Genomic DNA, 22,111 nt, shown 5'->3' with positions numbered 1-22,111 from the left:
TGGCATGATATTTAAAACTTTGACAAACTTCAATAGACATGGTGGAGAGTATATTGACTGGCTGTATCACAACCTGGTATGAAAACACAAATGCCCTTGAATGGAAAATCCTACAAAAGGAAGAGAATAAGGCCCAGTCCATCATGAGTAAAGCCCTCTCCACAATGAGCACATTTACATGAAATGCTTTTGCAGGAAAGCAGCATCTATCATCAGGGATGCTCACCACTCAGGACATGCTCTTTTCTTGTTGCTGCCATCAGGAAGAAGGTACAGGGGCCTCTGGACCTGCACCATCAGGTTCAGCCATCGGGCTCTTGAACCAAAGGCAATAACTTCACTCAACTTGAGTGCCCATCATTGAAATATTCCTACTACCAATGGACTCATTTTCAAGGACTCATCATCTCATGTTCTCGACATTTATTGCTTATTCATTATTGTCAGTTCTTTCTTTGTGGATTTGAACAGATTGTCGTTTTCTGCAGTCTGGTTGAATGCCCAAATTGGGCAGACCCTAATTGATTCTGTTATTGTTATTACATATTTATTGAGTATGCATGCAAGACAATGAATCTCAGGGCTGAATATGGTGCCATATATGGTCTTTGACAATTAATTTAATTTGAACTTTGAACTTTGGATCTTTTTGTATTCTCAGGCTGTGTTCTCTGGCCCTAGACTCTTCCACTATTGAAAACATTCTGCCCACGTCCGCTCTACTAGGCCTTCCAGTATTCCATAGATTTCAAAGAGATTCCCTATTATTCATCCAAACTCCAGTGAGTACAAGCCCATGCCACCAAAAACACCTAATACATTAATCCTTTCATTCCTTGAATCATTCTTGTGTATCACCTCTGGACCCCTTCCAGTGCCAGCACATAATTTCTTAGTATGGCACCCAAAACTGCTCAAAATGTGGTCTACCCAATGCCTTCTAAAGCCTCAGCATTACATCATTGCTTTTACATCCTACTGCTCTCCAAAAGAATGCGAACGTTGCATTTGCCTTCCTTATCACCAACTCAACTTACAAATTAACCTTTAGGGTATCCTGCACAAGGACTCCCAAGTTTCTTTCCACCTCAGATTTCTGAATTTGCTCCTGGTTTAAAAAATAGTCTACCCTTTATTCCTTCTACCAAAACACATGACCAAACACTTCCATTTGCTACTTCTTTGCCCATTCTCTTAATCTAAGTCCTTCTGCAGGGTCTTTGCCTCAATGTATTATGTGCCCCTCCACCTATCCTTGTATCAACCACAAACATGGCTACAAAGCCATCAACTCTATCATTCATATCATGAATATAGAGTATAATGTGAAAAGTAGCATACCCAACACTGACCTCTGTCAAGCACCACTTCTTACTGACAGCCCTCTGCCTGTCAGCCAATCTTCTGTCTTTGCTGTTATCTTTCCTGTAAAACCATGGACTCTTACCTTGTTTAGCAGCTTCACATACAGGACTTTGGACCTCACCTTGGGTTTCAAGCAGGGTGGTGTTTGAGTGGTCAGGAGGTGAGGAGATCAGTGGTTGGTACTTATGGGACCATGGAGCCAAATACAGGTACACGAGGCCAGAAAGGAGAATTGAATGGCTTGTCATTTGGGTAGAGGGAGAGATCAGAACATTTGGTGAGGGATGTGGCGGTGGATCAAGAATTAGCTGTACAATAAAGAAGGTGGTGAGCAGCAGATTGTCGGGGGGAGGGACAGGTGTCAGTGCAGTGAGGGGTTAAAAGGCTTCATGTATTTATGCCAAGCATTTGTTATTTCCTTGCAGGTTGCCCAGGCCATTGCAGTGAGATTAGGTCAATAGAGCAACGCACAAAATGCTGGAGAAACTCAGCAAGCCAGACAGCATCTATGAAAAGAGTAAGCAGTCAACGTTTCGGGCCGAGACGATACCCTTTATTAGGACTGGAAAGTAAGAGGAAAAGTCAGAGTAAGAATGTGGGCGGAGGGGAGAAGTACAAGGTGGCAGGTGATAGGTGAAACCAGGGGATGGGGTGGGGGGGGGGTGAAGTAAAGAGCTGGGAAGTTGATTGGTGAACGAGATAAAGGGGAATCTGATAGGAGAGGATAGAAGACCATGGAAGAAAGGGAAGAGGAAGGAGCACTAGAGGGAAGTGATGGACAAGTAGGGCAATGAGATGAGAGTGTGGAAGAGGAATGGGGACTGGTGAAGGAGAGGAGGGTGGGGGCAATTACCAGAAGTTCGAGTAATCAACTCATCTGGTCAATGATGTTTTGGATGCGTCCACATCAGGCACCTCAGGGCAGTTTATAAACACAAGAGGTTCCGCAGATGTTGGAAATCTTGAGCAATGCACACAAAATGCTGGAGAAGCTCAACCACTCAGGCAGCATCTATGAAGGAGAATAAACACACAGTCAACATTTTGGGCCAAGACCCTATATCAGGGCCAAAAGGAAGGGGTCAGAAGCCAGAATAAGAAGGTGGGATGGTGATGGAGCACATGCTGGCAGGTGAGAGGGGAGCTGGTTGGGTGGGGGAGTGGGATGAAGTGAGAAGCTGTGAGGAGATAGGTGAAAGACATAAAGGGTTGGAGAACAAAGAATCTGAAGAAAATCAAAATCAGGTTTATTATCACTGGCATGTGTCACATTAAATTTGTTAACTTAGCTGCAAAAGTTCAATGCAATATATGATAATATAGAAAAAATTGTAAAGCAATTACAGTAAGTATATGCATATTGAATAGATTAAAAATAGAGTAGTGCAAAAGCAGAGATAATATTTTTTTTAAAAGTGAGGTAGTATTCATGGTTCAATGTCCATCTAGGAATAATATAGCAGAGGGGAAGAATCTATTCCTGAATTACTGAGTGTGTACATTCAGGCTTCTGTATCTCCTTCCTGATGGTAGAAATGAGAACAAGGCATAACTTGAGTGATGGGGATCCTTAATAATGGATGTTGCCTTCCTGAGGCACCACTTCTTGAAGATGTCTTGGGTACTACGGAGGCTAGTACCCAAAACGGAGCTAACTAATTTTATGACTTTTTGTAGCTTCTTCCAGCCCTGTGCAGTAGTTACCTCCCCACCATCCCAGACAATGATGCGGCCTGTCAGAATGCTCTCCATAGTACATCTATAGAAGTTTTCAAGTGTTTTAGTTGACAAACCAAATCTCTTCAGACTCCTATTGAAATAGAGCCACTGTCTTGCCTTCTTTATAACTGCATTGATATGTTGGAACCAGATTAGATCATCAGAGATGTTGACATCCAGGAACTAGAAATTGCTCACTCTCTCTACTTCTGATCCCTCTATGAGGATCGATCCATGTTCCCTCATCTCACGGCGGATTGTAGAAGAAAGGGGAAAAGGAAGGGTACCAGATAGAGATGGCCCATATCAATGTAGCTCAATTTCCCCTGAAATTGTCCAAGGTATGTAATATCATCTTGTGTTGCCTTCACAAGCAGGCTGTTTTGGAATCGCAAGGGTGACTCATGATGAGAAGAGCCCAGTGGAATTTCTCAGCTGATGTGACTTGACCCTGGTATAAACTAAACTGCATTTTAAAGTGAGTGAAATCAGTTTTCAATCACACATGAAAAGGGAAATGAAAAACTTTATTTGAAGCAATTCTAGGCAAAAACAAATTATTTCATGGTTTATCATGTGATATTGCTATTCGATCTGCCTGATATGATTCAGAATTGTTGCTAACGCCTGTTGTTTTGAAGCTTTAATTATTTTCTACAGTCAATCTGACATTAGGACACCATTTGCCCATTTAACAAGGACATTAAACCCATACCCCTACCCCCAACGTGCCAATTGGCTACAAGAAAAAATGGGTGAAAACAGAGAAAACTGAAGGAGACCAATATGAACTAAAGGTACTTTGAACTGCAGCCCACAGTCCAATCCATAAATCTCAGAATTTCGATAAATCCTTCAACGGCATCGAGAAGAGTGACTATTCAAACACAGCAGCCTTCTGAGGAAAGGGACTGCTTCAACACAGCGGCCTTCCACAGAGAGCAACTGCTTGAGCACAATGTCTTCGAAAATAAGAATAATCGTGTCATCACTCAAGTCAAGTACGATGCTGTCCTAAGGAGTTGTCATCCGAGATGTTAGGGTAAATTCCCTTCATAGAGGTTGTAGTCAGGGTCCAGTGGCATGGAGTGCAAGTCGACTGGGGACCCTTTACTGCTGCAGCCTCCCACTGCCTTCACTGCTGTTGAGATGTGTCATCATCTTCTGCCAGGTCCACCGTTGAGGTTTTAGTTGGATTGGTCTTTAGAACCTCACCCTTGACCTTACTGCATGGACTTTACCCTTGACCTACCACTAGCTAAGCGCCTGAAGGCTAGACTCCAGATGGCATTGCTCTTGGAATCTGAGGAACTCACAAGCCTCTCTATCGCGACAAGGTGATGATCCTTGGAGAGGGCAGAATAGGAAAATTTGTTTAAATGAATTAAAAATGCACGAGTTCAATTCCTATCTTAAGCTTATGCTTTTAAGCCTAGTCAATGCGGAAATAGAGATGAGTGGAAAAAAAATGCTTAGTTGAGATCACTGAAAGAAGCTACGAGAGAACTTGTCCCAACACTTAGACTTAATGAATCTTGAATATAATCTGGGTAATTGGAAAAAATTATTTATATCACTTTCTGATATGGCTGGCTCTTTATATTAATAGTTCATGGGAAATTGCTAATCAATCCCACGCTTTGAATAGCAAATCCATTTCCCATTCCCATTGTGCCAAGATGAGGCCACCCTCAGGCTGGAGGAACAACACTTTATATTCCATCTGGGTGCCCTCCAACCTGATGGTATGAATATCGATTTCTCCTTCCAATGAACAAATTCCACAACCCACTCCCCCATTCCCCACTCTGACCTTTCACCTCTTCTCACTTGCCTATGACTTCCCCCTGGCTCCCCTCCTCCTTCCCTTTCTTCTATTGTCCACTGTCCTTGCTTATCAGAATCTTTCTGCTCCAGCCCTTCACCTTTCCCACCCACCTGACTTCATCCGTCACCTTAGCCCGCCTCTTTCCCCTCACCCCCACTTTTTTTTATTCTGGCATTTTTCCCCTTCCTTCTCAGTCCTGGTCGTCCTGAAGCAGCGACTGTCTATTCTTTTCCACAGATGCTGCCTGACTTGCTGAGTTCCTCCAGCTTTTGTGTGTGTGCGTGTTGCTTTGAATTGCCAAACTTATTTTTATTACACAAACTAATATTGTGCCTTTCACAGTTAAGCAGCTAAAAGCTAGTACTCATGCTGAGTTTGTGACTGATCCTCATTGGTATGACGCCTGGAATGTCCATTAGTATCTCATCAAGGCCAAACCAGAATTAATCCTCTTCCTTCAAAATTCCATGGAAATTACTGTATTGCTTCAAAATTAAAATGAGTCTCAGCCTGAAACATCAGCACCTTGTTCCTCTCCATTTGTGCTGCCTGACCCGCTGAGTTCCTCCAGCATATTGTGTGTGTTAAAACGAAGAATAGATTATGTTAGAAAGAAATGAGCCTCTCTGATAAATTAACCCAGTGGATAGTGTAATTCTCTTTGCTGTTTGATTCCATCTAATAAGTCCATGTGGATTGACTGTAGTGGACAAAGAAAGCTCTCCTTCAGCATAGGCTGACAAAAGTGGTTGTAAAAGAAAACACAGTGTTTCCACTGTTTTAATTCTCTTTTCAAGGAGAACATCAACAGGCATAGAATTGGAGGTGATGTATTAACATGGATAGAGGATTGGTTAACTAATAGAAAGCAGAGAGTTGGGATACATGGGTATTACTCTGATTGGCGGTCAGTGGTAAGCAGTGTGTCACAGGGGCCGGTGCTGGGCTCACAACTGTTCACGATATACATTAACGATCTGGAAGAGGGGACCAAATGTAGTGTATAAAGTTTGATTATACTGTACTAAATTGTGTGGAAAAGCAAAATTGTGCAGAAGGTGCAGAGAGTCTGCAGAGAGATTTAGATAGGTTAAGTGAGTGGGCAAGGGTCTGGCAGATGGAGTACAATGTTGGTAAATGTGAGGTCACCCACTTTGGAAGGAAAAATAAAAGAGCAGATTATCATTTAAATGGTAAAAAAAAATTGCAGCATGCTGCTGTGCAGAGGGACTTGGGAGTGCTTGTGCATGAATCGCAAAAGGTTGGTTTGCAGGTGCCGCAGGCAATCAAGAAGGCGAATGGATTGTTGACCTTCATTGTGAGAGGGATTGAATTTAAGAGAAGGGAGGTTATGCTACAACTGCACAGGGTACCTGGAGACTTGCGTGCAGTTCTGGTCTTCTCACTGGCTTCGGAGGCAGTGCAGAGGAGGCCCACCAGGTTGATACCAGAGATGAGGGGGTTAGACTACGAGGAGAGATTGAGTCGCCTGGGACTGTACTCTCTGAAATTCAGAAGAATGAGAGGAAATCTTATAGAAACAAATAAAATTATGAAAGGGATAGACAAGATAGAGGCAGAAAAGTTGTTTCCACTGATGAGACTAGAACGAGCGGACATTTTGGGGGAGTAGATTTGGGACGGAGATGATAAGGATATGCTTTTCCCAGAGAGTGGTGAATCTGTGGAATTCTCTGCCCAGTGAAGCAGTGGAGGCTACCATAGTAAATATTTTTAAGATAAGGTTGGATAGATTTTTGCATGGTAGGGGAATTAAGGGTTATGAGGAAAAGGCAAGTAGTTGGAGATGAGTCCATGGCCAGATCAGTCATGATCTTATTGAATGGCAGAGTAGGATCGATGGACCAGATGGCCTACTCCTGCTCCTATTTCTTATATTCTATGTGTCCTTTAGTTGCTGGGTGTATTTCACTGCCTTCTATTATTCCCAGCTCCTCTGTCTACAGCGCCCCCTACTGTCATTGAAAAATATCAAATTTTGAAATGTCCAGTTAGAGTGGACATGGAATTTCCAATAGTTTGGAGAGTCCAGGACAAGAGGGCATGGCCCAGAAAATAAGGACATCTTTTTAGAACAGAAATGAGAAATTTTATTAGCCAGAGCATAGTGAATATGTGGAATTCATTACCACAGACAGTGGAGGTCGATAGGTTATTGATTAGTAAAGGTGTCAAAGGTTATGGGGTGAAATCAGGAAAATGCAGTTGAGAGGGATAATAAATTAGTCATTAGCAAGGAAGTTGTGATGAACCTTTATAAAAATTTTCCAAGCCACACTGGAATATTGTGTCCAGTTCTGGGTGCACACTTCATCCATCCATCATCCATCACTTTATTTATTGAGATGCAGCGTGGTTATACCCTTCCTGCCCTTCGCACGCGCTCCATTCAGCAACGAACACAAACCACCCAACAAACCCCGGTTTAACCCACGCCTAATCACAGGACAATTTACAATAACCAATTAACCAAGCAACCTGTATGTCTTTGGACTATGGGGGAAAACTGGAACTGCCAAAAGAAACCCACATGGTCACAGAGAGAATGTAGAAACAGCAGCAAGGATTGGACCTGGGTCGCTTGTACTGTAAAATGTTGTGCTCACCACTACGCTGCTGTGGCACCCCAAGGAAAGAGTTCAGGGAAGTTGCAGAAGAGATAATAGAAAAGGGATTCCAGATTTGAAGGATTTATTAATTTTACAACAGAAACTGGAGTGACTCTCCTTGCAGCTGAAGAAGTTGTAAGGAGACATAATAAAAGATATTGAAAAGCATGAAGGGCATAGACAGAGTAGAAAGAAATAACTTGTTTCCATTAGTGGAAAAGTCAAGGTTCAGGGGACACAGACAGAAGGTGAAGGGTTAAAAAGACAAAATTAAATTATTTTCACAGCATTTTCACAGGCCTGAGAAGCAGTGGAAGTAGTAGAGGCAGATTCAATTTTAGCCTTGAAATGAGTTAAATATTTATAAGGTAATAAATTGCAGGGCAGGGGGAGAGGGCAAGGGGTTGGACTCACTGGATTGCTCATGCAGGGAGCCAGTAAAGCCCAGAAGAGTTGAATTACTGCCTTCTGCCCTGTACATTCTGTGTGTTTGCTGAGTTGCATTACAAAATGTAAAGAGATGATGGGAATCAGACTTGCAGGCATATGCCACCTTGTGGTTACACTTAACCTTATACTTGTAATAGCATAGCAGATGCCAATTTGCCAATTCAAAGTTCAAAGTGATCATCATCGTTATTACGTGCTGTGTTGTATAACGTGGGCAATCATGGTCTTTGACCTTGATTGATCCTGGCAAATTTTTCTACAGAAGTGGTTTGCTAATTGCCTCCTCCTGGGCAGTGTCTTTACAAGACAGGTGACTCCCAACCTTATCAATTCTGTTTGGCCTCAGTGGTCACGTAGCCAAGGCTTGTGATATGCACCAGTTGCTCATACATCCATCCCCCACCTGTTCCTACAGCTTCGCATGACTCTGATCGGAAGGCTAAGCAGGTGCTACACCTTGCCCAAGGGTGACCAGCAGGCTAGCGGAGGAAAGGAGCACCTTACACCTCCTTTGGTAGAGATGTATCTCCACCCTGCCACCCAATTTATTATCAATATATGTTATCATATACTACCTTGAGATTAATTTTCTTGTAGGCATTCACAGTAGAGCAGAGGAATATAATAGAATAAATTAAAAACGACATGCAAATACTGACAATCAAGCAATGTGCAAAAGAAGACAAGCTGTGCAAATATAAAACATTAAATAATACTGAGATGAGTCACTGAAAGTGATTCCAAAGGTTGTGAGTCTTCTCCGCGTTCAGCTGAGTGAAGTTATCCACACTGGTTTAGGAGCCTGATGGCTAAAAGATAATAGCTGTTCGTGAACCTTGTAGTTAAAGACCAAGTGCTCCTGAACCTTCTTTCCAATGGCAGCCGCAAGATGAGAATATGTCCTGAATAATGGTCCTTGATGATGGACACTGCTTTCTTGTGGCAGAACTCCCTGTAGTGGGAGTGCTCAGTGGTGGGCAGGGCTTTGCTTGTGATGACTGGGCTGTGTTCACCAATTTTTGTAGATTTTTCCACTCTTTGCTGTTGGTTTCCATACCAGACCAGGAGACTCACCACTGTGCATCTATAGAAGTTTGTCAAAGTTTTAGATGACTTGCCATATCTGCACAAACTTCTAGGTTGTGTCTTCTTTCTGATAGCACTTACATGCTGGCCCCAGGACAGATCCAATGATGTGATAAAGCCAAGGAATTTAAAGTTACTGGCCCTCTCCACCCCCGATCCCATAATGAGAACTGACTCACGGACCTCTGGTTTCTTCCTCCTGTAGTCAATAATCAGCTCTTTGGTCTCGCTGATGATGTTGTTGTGGCACCATTCAACCAGATTCTTCATCTCTCTCCTATATCCCTACCTTCGACCCAGCCAAAATCAGGACCAGGAGACACAAGGGACTGTAGCTGGTGGAATCTGGAGCAAAATATAAACTGCTGGAAGAATTCAATGGGTCAGGCAGCACCTGTATATAGACTGTATCAACAAATGGAATAAAGATGAACCAGGGAGGAAGGAGCCCAGTGGGTAGGTATATGGGGAGTGAGCAGAGGTAACCAAACGAGTGGTGATATCCAGTCTTGGTGATTGGTGATGGGGTGTGGAGGGTGGGGTGAAAAAGGGGAATAAAGGGACAGAGATCCGGGGTGGACAGGTGAGAAAGGAACATACGGGATGAAGATCATCTGGCGTGGCAAATTCAAAGCTCATATTATTGGATGTAAGCCACCCAGGTGGGATATGAAGTGTTGTTCTTCTAGCTTCAGTATGGGTTCAATGTGGCATCCCTAGTCTGGTTTGACCCATTACCTTCTGAACGAGATGGGGAGATCTTAAATGGATTTTTTTTTTGCATCTGTATTTACTTGGGAACAGACAGAAGTGAGGCAAACCAGCAGTGAGGTCATGGTCAGTATACAGATTACAGAGGAGAGGTGTTTGCTGGCTTGAGGTAAATCAGGATGGATAAGTACCCAGGACACGACAAGGAGACTAGTCCTTTTGGGAGGCTAGTCCAGAATTTTCAGGAGACCTAGCAGAGATATTAAAAAAGTTCTTAGCGACAGGTTAGGTGCCAGAGGATTGGAGGATAGCTAATGTTGTTCCATTGTTTAAGGAAGATTTTAAACATAAGCCAGTGAGCTTGACATCAGTAATCTTCAGTATCAATTCAGGACTGGCAGATGATGATGAATGAGGACCCAAGCTTTGAATGCCGGACTCGCTGATGAGGACTTGGTTTTTAAAATTCTCGGATTTATTTATCACATGTACATCAAAACACAGGGTGAAATGCATCGTTTGTGTGGACAACCAGCACGGCCAAGTATATGCAGGGGGCAGGCCACAATTGCTGCCACACTCTCTGGTGCCAACATCGCATGCCCACAATGATCCACAGAACAATGCACACCACAACAACACCATCAAAACAAGACAACAGCAAAATAAGCCCCTTTCCCATCACTCTCACCAACCCCCCCCCCCCACCCACCATCCACCCACTCATACATACAGTCAGGCCTCCAACCTCAGGATAGGCTGCCTGCAATTTCTGTCTCCAGATTTTCAGACTCTCATACCATCTTCAGGACCCATCAATCACAGGTTTGACCTTTAGGTCTCACATGGCCCTCTGAACCCGGTGACCTGGGACCTTGCGACCCCTTTATAGACAATAGGTGCAGAAGTAGGCCATTTGCCCCTTCGAGACGGCACCGCCATTCAATGTGATCATGGCTGATCATCCACAATCAGTACCCTGTTCCTGCCTTCTCCCCATATCCCTTGACTCTGCTATCTTTAAGAGCTGTATCTAACTCCTTCTTGAAAGCATCCAGAGAATTGGCCTCCACTGCCTTCTGAGGCAGAGCATTCCATAGGTCCATAACTCTCTGGGTAAAAAAGTTTTTCCTGAACTCCGTTCTAAATGGCCTACCCCTTATTCTTAAACTGTGGCCTCTGGTTCTGGACTCCCCCAACATTGGGAACATGTTTCCTGCCTCAAGCGTGTCCAATCCCTTAATAACCTTATATGTTTCAATCAAATCCCCTCTCATCCTTCTAAATTCCAGTGAATACAAGCCCAGTCGCTCCAATCTTTCAACATATGACAGTCCCGCCATCCCAGGAATCAACCTCGTGAACCTACTCCCTTAATAGCAAGAATGTCCTTCCTCAAATTTGGTGACCGAAACTGAACACAATACTCCAGGTGTGGTCTCACCAAGGCCCTGTACAACTGTAGAAGGACCTCTTTGCTCCTATACTCAACTCCCCTTGCTATGAAGGCCAACATGCCTTTGTGCCCTCGTCTCTCTTTCGGGCATCTATCTTCAGTCTTTGACCTTCAGCCTTCTACCTCCAGATTCACTGTGCTCAAGACTTTGTGGGGTTTGACTTTGAGCCTCGACTAACTGAAGTTAATATACTTTATAAGTAATTTTGCCATGAAAAGCTTTGAGTTCCTTAGGACAATTTGAATATTACAGTATGTGAGGATACAGTTTTCTCAATCCTTGGCTTAATTTATTTTGTCTAAGTATTCTGGCTTGAAAGTCAAAGTCAAATTTGTGGCTCTGCTTTATCTTTCAGTTGTTGGGCCTCTCATTATGGATGTTTTCCATAGTGCGGCTCTATTACCATGGTTTCCAGGTCTGACTGTGCCACCATAGAAATTTGTTTGAGCATTTTAGATCATAAATGCCCCTTGGGGAAATCAACTGTTTTCCTCATTGGAGGTCCCTGTGCAATGTTTGTTTAAAACGATGATGGGGAAAAATTAGTTCACATAGTTCCATGACATGAACATTGTTGGATATTCTCAGTGTCAGTCAGTTCAAAGTAAATTTAATTTCAATGTAGGTATATCTTGCCATATCTTACCTCCAGATTCACCTTCTTGCAGGCACTTACAGGGGAAAAATATAATAGAATTTATGAAAGAAATTTTAGAAAAATGGAAAAAGACTGACAATCAATGTGTAAAAAAAGAAAAACTGTGCAAATGAAAAAAAAACTGAGTACGTAAGTTGTAAAAAGTCATTGAAAGTGAGCCTGTAGGTCATAGAATCAATTCACAGTAATGATAATTGAAGTTATGCGCGCTGGTTCAGGAACCTGATGGTTAGCAGGGGTTCCTAACCTAGGGTCCATGGACCCCTTGCTTAAAGGTATTTGTCCAGTGCATAAAAATGTTGGAAATAACTGTTGCTGAACCTAATGATTTGTACCTCCTGCTCAGTAGAAGGGAGCATGGCCTAGATGGATGATGGATGCTGCTTTCTTGTATCAGTGCTCTGTGTAAATGTGATCAATTGTTGGAGGGTTTTGCCTGTGATGGACTGGGCGCTATCCACCAATTTCAGTTGACTTTTCCATTTTGTGGATAATGATGTCTCCATGACAGGCTGTGATGCAACCAGGTGGGATACTCTCCACTGTGCATTTAAAGAAACTTGTCAAAGTTTTTGGAGACATGTCAGGTGTTGTTGGCTTCCTTCAGTCTTGAAGTGGGTAGCACACGAGGAAGTCAGCTCGTGCTGGTGCACTTCCTAGAGTGGCTAAGGGGTCCCACTCTGGAGTGACAGTCCCTTCCACACAGGCTGCAGGTGAAGGAAGTCAGACATCCGGTTAGAACGACCCTCTCCTGTCGAGCTCTCTTGGCAGCTATCTCACCGATGCGGGTACTTTCTGATCTTTGCATGCCTTTTCGAACTGCCAGACCTGATCATCTGCTATGTCTTCCCAGTTGTTCACATTGGTGTTGGCCAGCTTCAGTTCTTCTTTGCATATGTACTTGAAGTGAAACCACGGGTAACTAAATGAATGTACACCCTCTGCCAGCTACCCATCCAGCAGGTCTTTCAGGATTCAACCAGAACCAATTTGCATGATGTAGCAGATGTATTGCAAGTAATTTACACTAAAACTCTGATAAGCTGCTCTCTGTCTGTCTATATGGAAATCCCGATGTCTACCATCTGGTTCACTAGGTGGTATTTACCACATTTCCTCTCAACTCCAATTTAGGTATGGGGCCAGATTGAAAAGCTTAGGGTGTCGGAAGTGGAGGAGAGAGTCAGGCCAGTTCTGCTCACTGGTCTGCTCTGCACTGAACTAAGGTTCTATGGATGGACTCTCTATGGACTTCAGTTCAGAACACTATTTGCTTGAGTTTATGTTGGCATGATTGTTCTTTTTTCTCTGCACATTGGGCATTTGATCGTCTTTTTATGGTATTTTTTTCAGTTTCTTTGTTTTGTGGCTGTCTGTTAGGAGATGAATCTCAAAATTGTATAATGTATACATACTTTAATAATAAATGTACCTTTGAACCTTTGAACTCAGTGGGGTTCGTGTCCCCATGATTCATTTGAGTTTACTGGGGTCACTGGAAAATTTATTATCATATTGAACAACATCTTGACATGTGAATTAAGGTTGTGTTGGGTTATTAATAACAACCGAGAGTTTGGAAAATCTGTTAGTCCCATGTTGTACCAAACTGATTAACTAAATCTGTCAGTCCCTTGTTGTGGCAAACTAATTAAACTAGCAATTAAATGCCTAACTATACTAATCCCTACTGCTTACACAGTGCACCTACATATCCTTCCAATTGCTACTATCTTAAATCCACTACTGTATCTGCCTCCACCCCTCCTGGCAGCACATTCCAGACATATAAAAAACTTGCTCTGCATATCTTCTTTGAATTTAACTCCTCTTATCTTAAATACCTGCCACCTAGTATTAGACATTTCACCCTGGGGAAAAATACTGACTATCTACTCTATCTATGACTTTATAAACTTGTTTTCTGTCTCGCCTCTGCCTCTGCTCTAGAGAAGACAACCCAAGATTGAATAACATCTCCTCATATCCCATGCCCTCTAATCCAGGCAGCTTCCTGATAAATCACTTCTGCTCCTCTCCAAAGCTTCCACATCCTTCCTGTATTGAGTGACCAGACCGATACTACAGATGCGGCCTGATTAGAGTTTTATAAAGCTGCAACATAACTTCCAACTCTTGAACTCAGTTCCTCAACTAATGTAGGCAAGCCTGCCTGCCATACACCTTCTTTACCATCCTATGAGCTTGCACAACCACTTTCAGGGAACATGAGAAACTCTGCAGATGCTGGAAATCCAAAGCCACGCATAGAAAATGCTGAAGGAACTTAGCAGGCCGGGCAGCATCTATGGAAATGAATAAAAGTTGATGTTTTGGTTTGTGTCCCTTCTTAAGACTGAGAAAGGAGGGGTAAAATGCCAGAATATGCTTTTAGGAAATCATAGACTTGGACCCACTGATCATATAATTAACCAGGATATACATAACAGAATATCAGTCCTGATGAAGATTCCAGAGAAAATCTCATTGAAACCTATCGAATATTGAAAGGCCTAGATAGAGGAGATGTAGTGAGGAGATTTCTAATAGTGGGGGAGTCTAGGACCAGAGGGTACAGTCTCAGAGTAGGATGTCTCTTTAGATCAGAAATAAGGAGAAGTGTTTTTAGCCAGAGGATGGATGGTGAATTTATGGAATTTATTGCCACCTATGGCTGTGGAGGTCAAGTCATCAAGTATACTTAAAGCAGAGGTCAATCAGTTCTTGATTAATAAGGTGTCAAAGGTTACCGGGATAAGCCAAGAGAATAGAGTTGAGAGGAATAATAAATCAGCCATGGTGGATGGTGGAGCAGACTTAATGGGCTAAGTGGCCTAATTCTGCTCCTAAGTCAAATATTCAGGATATATCCCATTGGAACAGTCCCTTTGTCTCTACCACTATGTGCGACCATTTGAGGTCCACTCAAGCCTCCTCCTATCTTACTTCATCTAAACTATAGCATAACTCTCTCTCTCCTTCAAAAGTTCAAAAACTTCGAAAGTAAGTTTAGTATCAAAGTATGTATATGGCACCATATACTACCCTGAGATTCAATTTCTTGCAGGCATTCACAATAGAATCAATAAGAAACTACACACAAACAAGGACTGATAAACAACCGATATGCAAAACCAAAGGTTCAAAGTTCAAAGTAAATATAGTTTCAAAGTACATCAATGTCACCACATACAACCCTGAGATTCATTTTCTTCTGAGCATACTCAATAAATCCATAATAGAATATTAACCACAATAGAATCAATGAAAGACCACTCTAACTTGGGTGTTCAACCAGTATGCAAAAGACAACAAGCTATGCAAAAAGAAAGAAATAAATATTAAACCATAAATATTGAGAACACGAGTCCTTGAAAGCGAGTCCATTGTGGGAAAGTTTCAGTGATGGGGCAAGTGAAGTTGAGTGAAGTTATCCCCTTTAGTTCAAGAGCCTGATGTTTGAAGGATAATAACTGTTAGCTAAGTATGTATTTGTGTATTCTCACATTCCTGGTAGAGTTCCTGTAAATTTTTTCTGTATCCATAACTTGCACCCTCGACCTCAACTCAGAAGATGCCAACCCGCCCACTGCAGCCTAACTCGCTAGGCCCTGCCAGTTTGCTGATCCTTGCCCCACCTTCTGACTCATGACCCTGCAATCCTCCCAGCCAGGGTCCAGAACGTAGTTGTTTTCTTATGCACGCTTTACATAGCACACCTTGCATCAGGAAAGGTTTCCCCTCGAACATAGAACATTGAAATCTACAGCACATTACAGGCCCTTTGGCCCACAATACTATGCTGAACATGTAACCTACTCTAGAGACTGCCTAGAATTTCTCTAGCACATAGCCCTGTATTTTTCTAAGCTCCACGTACCTAGCTAAGAGGCTCTTAAAAGACCCTATTGTATCCACTTCCACCACTGCTGCTAGCTGTGCATTCCATGCACCCACCACTCTCTGTGTGAAGAACTTACCCCTGACATCCCCTCAGTACCTATTTCCAAGCACCTTAAAACTATTCCCCTTGTGTTAGCCATTTCAGCTCTGGGAAAAAGCCTCTGGCTGTTCACATGATCAATACCCCTCATCATCTTATACACCTCTCATTCTCCATCGCTTCAAGGAGAAAAGGCCAAGTTTAGGCAGCCTGTTCTCATAAGGTACACCTTCCAATCCAGGCAACATCCTTGTAAATCTCCTCTGCACTCCCTTTAAAGTATCCACATCCTTCCTGTAGTGAGGTGACCAGAACTGAACACAGTACTCCAAATGGGGTCTGACCAAGGTCTTACATAGCTGTAGCATTACCTCAAGGCTCTTGAACTCAATCCTATGAATTGATGAATGTCAACACACCATATGTCTTCTTAACAACACTGTCAACCAGCTTTGGGTGTCCTATAGATATGGACCCCACAATCTCTCAGATCCTCCACACTGCCAAGAGTCTTATCATTAATATTATATTTTGTCTTCAAATTTAACCTACCAAAATGAACCACTTCACACTTGTCTGGGTTGAAATCCATCTGCCACTTTTGCATCCTATTGATGTCCCACTGTAACCTTTGACAACCCTCCAGACTATCCACAACACCCCCAACCTTTGTGTCATCAGGAAACTTACTAACCCATCCCTCCACTTCTTCATCCAGATCATTTATAAAAATCACAAAGAGGAGGGGTCCCAAAACAGATCCCTGTGGAATAACACTGGTCACCAACCTCCATGCAGAATACGAACCGTCTACAACCACCCTTTGCCTTCTGTGGGCAAGCCAATTCTGGATCCACAAGGAAAGGTCTCCTTGGATCCTATGCCTCCTTACTTTCTGAAGGAGCCTTGCATGAGGAACCTTATCAAATAACTTACTAAATGAATATACACTACATCCACTGCTCTACCTTCATCAATGTGGTTTGTTCCTTCCTCAGAGAATTCAATCAGGTTCCTAAGGCATGACCTGCCCTTGACAAAGCCGTGCTGACTACCCCTAATCAGATTATGTCTCTCCAAATGCTCACAAGTCCTGCCTCTCAGGATCTTCTCCAACATCTTGCCTACCACTGAAGTCAGACTCGCTGCTCTATAATTTTCTTGGTTATCTCCTACTCCCTTTCTTGAACAAGGGAACAACATTTGCATCCCTCCAATCATCCGGTAATTCTCCCATCCCTATTTGCAAGAGGCTCAGCAATCTCCTCCCTCACTTCCTAAGTAGCCTAGGGTATATCTCATCTGGTTCCAGTGACTTATCTAACAATGCTTTTAAAAATCTCCAGCACATCCTCTTTCTTAATATCTATATGCACAAGTGTTTCAGTCTGCTGTAAGTCATCCCCACAATTGCCAAGTTCTTTTTCGCTGGTGAATACTGAATCACAGTATTCATTAAATACCTCTATTCCCTCCTCTGACTCCATGCACAAGTTTCCACTACTGCACCTGTTTGGTCCTATTCTCACACAGCTCATCCTCTTGCTCTTCAAGTACTTATAGAAGGCCTTGGGGTTTTCCTTAATCCTGCTCACCAAGGCCTTCTCATGGCCCCTTCAGGCTCTCCTAATTCCATTCTTAAGATCCTTCCTAGCAACCTTGTAATTTATTAGAGCTCTAGCAGTACCTAGTTTCTTGAACATTTTGTAAGCTTTTCATTTTGTCTTAAGTAGATTTTCTACATCCTTTTTACACCATGGTTCTTTAACCCCACCATCCTTTCTCTACCTCAATGGAACATACCTGAATGTTCCCTGAAAATTTGCCACATTTCTGCTGTGCATTTCCCTGAGAACATCTGCTCCCAATTTATGCTCCCAAGTTCCTGCCTAATAGTATCATATTTCTCCTTATCCCAAATAAATGTTTTCCCAAATTGTCTGCTCCTATCCCTCTCCAAGTCTATGGTGAAGGAGACAAAGTTGTGGTCACTACCTCCAAAATGCTCTCCCACTGAGCGATCTGACACCTGACCAGATTCATTTCCCAATACCAGATCAAATACAGCCTCTCCCCCGCACCCTCACCATCCCCTATTTCCTTGGCTCCCACCAGATTTACAAATTCTCTCTCCACTCCACATTGCCCGATACAGTGCTGAAGACTTTTGCACAGTATTGCATTAAGTTCACAAGGTTTGCCATGGTAGGATCATTCAGAAAGTTAGAGAGTTTGGTATCCAGGGAAACTTGGCAATGTGGGTTCAGAATTGGCTTCCCCAAAGAAGGCAGAGGGTGGTAATAGATGGAACATGTTCTGCCTGGCGGTCAGTGACCGGTGGTGTTTCACAAGGATCTATTCTGTGACCCCTGATCTTCGTGATTTTTATAAATAACTTGGCTGAGGAAGTGGAGGGTTGGTTAGTAAGTTTGCAGATGACTCCTAGGTTGGTGGTGGTGTAGGGTAACATAGAAGGTTGTTGTAGGTTAGAATGGGACACACGCTGAGGAAAGAGAAGCTTGAAAATCTTGCAGTAACAAGAAAAATTATTGGAAGAAAAAGTTGTGGTCAACAGTGCATGACATCCATGAATTACATCAAGAGATGGACAGGCAAAAGTTTTGAAGAGCTTTTAAAATTTATTTATTGAGATACAGTGCACAGTAGGCCTTTCTGGCCCTTCGAGCACTGCCCAGGAAACCCCGATTTAACCCTAGCCTAATCACGGCATAACTTACAACGACCACTTTTCGGACTGTGAGAGGAAACTAAAGCATCCAAAGAAAATCACACAGTCACAGGGAGAACTTACAAACTCCTTACAGTCAGGGTCAGGAACTTGACCCAGGTCACTGGTACTCCAAAGCGTCATGCTAGCCACTTTGCAGCATTATTAGAACTTCTCGGATTAAAGACAGATGCAAGACTATGATCGCCTATGCCACACAACATGGCACTTAATGCTAATGATGAGAAGGAGACATTAATAGGATTAAAAGTTGGGATGAGAAGTGGGGGGTGGACTTCGATCCGAAAAAGTGTGAAATGATTCACTTCGGAAGGTCAAAGTTGATGGCAGAATACTGGGCTAACTGCAAGATTCTTAACAGTGCGGAGGAACAGAGGGATCTTAGTGTTCATGTTCATAGATCTCTCTTAGTTGTCAGGATGGTTAAAAAGGTCAGTAGTTGGGAGATTGAGTTCAAGAGCTGGGAGTTCCTGACGAAGGGTCTCAGCCTGAAACGCCGACTGTTTACATTTTTTCATAGATGCTGCTTGACCTGCTGAGTTCCTCCAGCATTTTGTGTGTGTTGCTGGAGGTAATGTTTCAGCTTTATAAATTTCTGGTTAGATCGGTCCTGGAATGTTGCATTCTGTTCTGATCACCTCATTATAGGAAGGGTGTGGAAGAGTGCAAAGGAAATTTATCGGGATGCTGTCTGGATTAGACAGTATGTCTTATGAGGATAGTTGAGCAAGCTAGTGCTTTTCTCTTTGAAATGAGGAAGGATTAGAAGTGGCTTTATATAGGTATTCAAAATGACATGAGGCATAGATAGAGTGGAGAGGTGGAGACCTTTTCCCAGGGTGGAAATGGCTAATACAAAGGGACATAATTTTCAGATGACTGGAAGAAATTCTTGGGGGGAATGTCAGAGGCAGGTTTTTTACACAGAGTAGTAGGTGTGTGGAACGCCCCGCCAGGGGTGGTGGTAGAGGCAGATGCATCAGACACACTTAAGAAACTCTTAGATAGGCAAATGGATGAAAGAAAAATGAAGGGCTATGTGGGAGGGAAGAGTTAGATTGATCTTAGAGTAGGTTAAAGTATTAGCAGCACATTGTGAACCAAAGGGTCCAATGTTCAGCTTTATCTATTCCCAGTGTACTGGACTGGCAGCATATGCGAACGTGACATCAGCATCACAATATTGTCACAGCTCACCAAAATGATCTGTGGCGACAAGCAAAAGCACAAAGGACACAGAGCAAAGACCTGAATATTCAACATCAAAAATATCCTTAAGTTGGAAAACTTAACAAATGGAAGGGGAACTGGAGTTCAATAAGCCAGTCCTCATTGGGGGATCAGTTGTAGAGAGGGTCCTCAATTTTAAATTCCTCGGCACTATTGTTTCAGAGAATCAGTCCTGGGCCCAGCACATATGTGAAATTATGAAGAAAGCACGGCAGCACTTCTACTTCCTTAAGAGTTTGCGAAGATTTGACATGACATCTGAAGCTTTAACAAACCCCTATAGATGAGTGGTGGAGAGTATATCGACTGGCTGCATCACAGCCTGGTACAGAAACATCAATGCCCTTGAATGGAAAATCCTACAAAAAGTAGCAAATAAGGCCCAGTCCATCACGGGTAAAGCCCTCTCTGCCATTAAGCACATCTACATGAAACGCTGTCGAAGGAAAGCAGCATCCATCATCAGGAACCTCTCTTGTCATTGCTGCCATCAGGACAAAGGTACAGGAGTCTAAGAACCCACATCACCTGTTTCAGGAAAAGTTATTATGCTTCAACCACCAGGCTCTTGAACCAGAGGGGAGAACTTCACTTGCCCCATCACTGAACTTTTCCCATAGCCTATGGATTCACTTTCAAGGACACTTCATTTTATGTTCTAAATAAAACTGCTAAACTGTCCCGGTCAGAGAGGCAAAGCGTGAACACGCCCAGTGAATCCACAGCCACTTCCAGGACAGTGGCGACACGCGGCGCATGTGGAAGGGCTTCCAGGACATCAGCAACTTCAGGACAGCGTCACCTGACTGTGCCTCCCTCCCAGATGCGCTGAACAACTTCTACGCTCATTTTGAGGTGGAAAATGACATGGCGGCGAGGAAGTCCAAATGACCAGGTGCTGTGTCTCACCATGGCCGATGTGAGGAGAACCCTGTGCAGGGTCAACCCACGGAAGGCTGCTGGACCAGACTATATTCCTGGTAGAGTGCTCAGCACCTGATGCTCTCACTGACATCTTCAACATCTCCCTGAGTAGTGCCACCATTCCAACGTGCTTCAAGGCCACCACCATTGTCCCTGTGCCGAAAAAGGCTTCAGTGTCCTGTCTCAATGACTACCATCCCAATGCACTCACATCCATCATCATGAAGTGTTTCGAGAGGCTTGTCATGAGGCACATCAAGACCCTGCTGTCCCCCTCACTGGACCCCCTGCAGTTTGCGTTCTGTCCCAACCATTCAACAGATGATGCCATTGCCATCACCCTCTACCTGGCCCTAACCCACCTGGACAAAAAAGACATGTATGTTCGAATGCTGTTCATAGACTTCAGTTCAGCATTCAACACAATCATCCCTCATGATTGGAAAGCTGAGCCTACTGGGCCTGAACACCTCCCTCTGCAACTGGATCCTGGACTTCCTGACTGGGAGACCTCAGTCAGTCAGGATTTGGAGCAGCATCTCCAGCACCATCAGTTTGAGCATGGGGGCCCCACAGGGCTGTGCACTCAGTCTACTGCTGTTCACTCTGCTGGCCCACGACTGTGCTGCAACACACAGCTCGAACCACATCATCAAGTTCGCCGATGACACGACTGTGGTGAGTCTTATCAGCAAGAACGATGAGTCAGCTTACAGAAAGGAGGTGCAGTGGCTAACGGACTGGTGCAGAGCCAACAACCTGTCGCTGAATGTGAACAAAACAAAAGAGATGGTTGTTGACCTCAGGAGGGCACGGAGCGACCACTCCCCGCTGAACATCGACAGCTCCTTGGTAGAGATCGTTAAGAGCACCAAATTTCTTGGTGTTCACCTGGTGGACAATCTCAGCTGGTCCCTCAACACCAGCTCCATAGCAAAGAAAGCCCAGCAGCGTCTCTACTTTCTGCGAAGGCTGAGGAAAGTCCATCTCCCACCACACACCCCCCCCCCCCCATTCTCATCACATTCTGCTGGGGTTGTATTGAGAGCATCCTGAGCAGCTGCATCACTGCCTGGTTCGGAAATTGCACCGTCTCGGATCGCAAGACCCTTCAGCGGATAGTGAGGTCAGCTGAGAAGATCATCAGGGTCTCTCTTCCCATCATTACAGACATTTACACTACACGCTGCACGGCAAAGCAAGCAGCATTTTGAAGGACCTCACGCACCCCTCATACAAACTCTTCTCCCTCCTGCCATCTGGGAAAAGGCATCGAAGTATTCAGGCTTTCACGACCAGACTGTTTAACAGTTTCTTCCCCCAAGCTATCAGACTCCTCAATACCCAGAGTCTGGACTGAT

At 43.6% G+C, this 22,111-nt stretch overlaps 1 long non-coding RNA gene across 1 annotated transcript in view; it reads right to left on the bottom strand.

The window, feature by feature from the left end:
- Nucleotides 1–22,111, bottom strand: part of LOC132391344 (uncharacterized) — a 126,801-nt gene that overhangs the window by 24,979 nt on the left and 79,711 nt on the right. The window contains exon 5 of the long non-coding RNA XR_009511178.1: nucleotides 2,219–2,377. This is a non-coding gene — a long non-coding RNA (uncharacterized LOC132391344). The remainder of the gene's footprint in view (nucleotides 1–2,218; nucleotides 2,378–22,111) is intronic.

This window comes from Hypanus sabinus, chromosome 1, assembly GCF_030144855.1.
Source record: "Hypanus sabinus isolate sHypSab1 chromosome 1, sHypSab1.hap1, whole genome shotgun sequence".
Lineage (NCBI taxonomy): Eukaryota > Metazoa > Chordata > Chondrichthyes > Myliobatiformes > Dasyatidae > Hypanus > Hypanus sabinus.
Note: the sequence above shows the minus strand (reverse complement) of the source record. Positions and strands in the feature narration are given on the sequence as shown.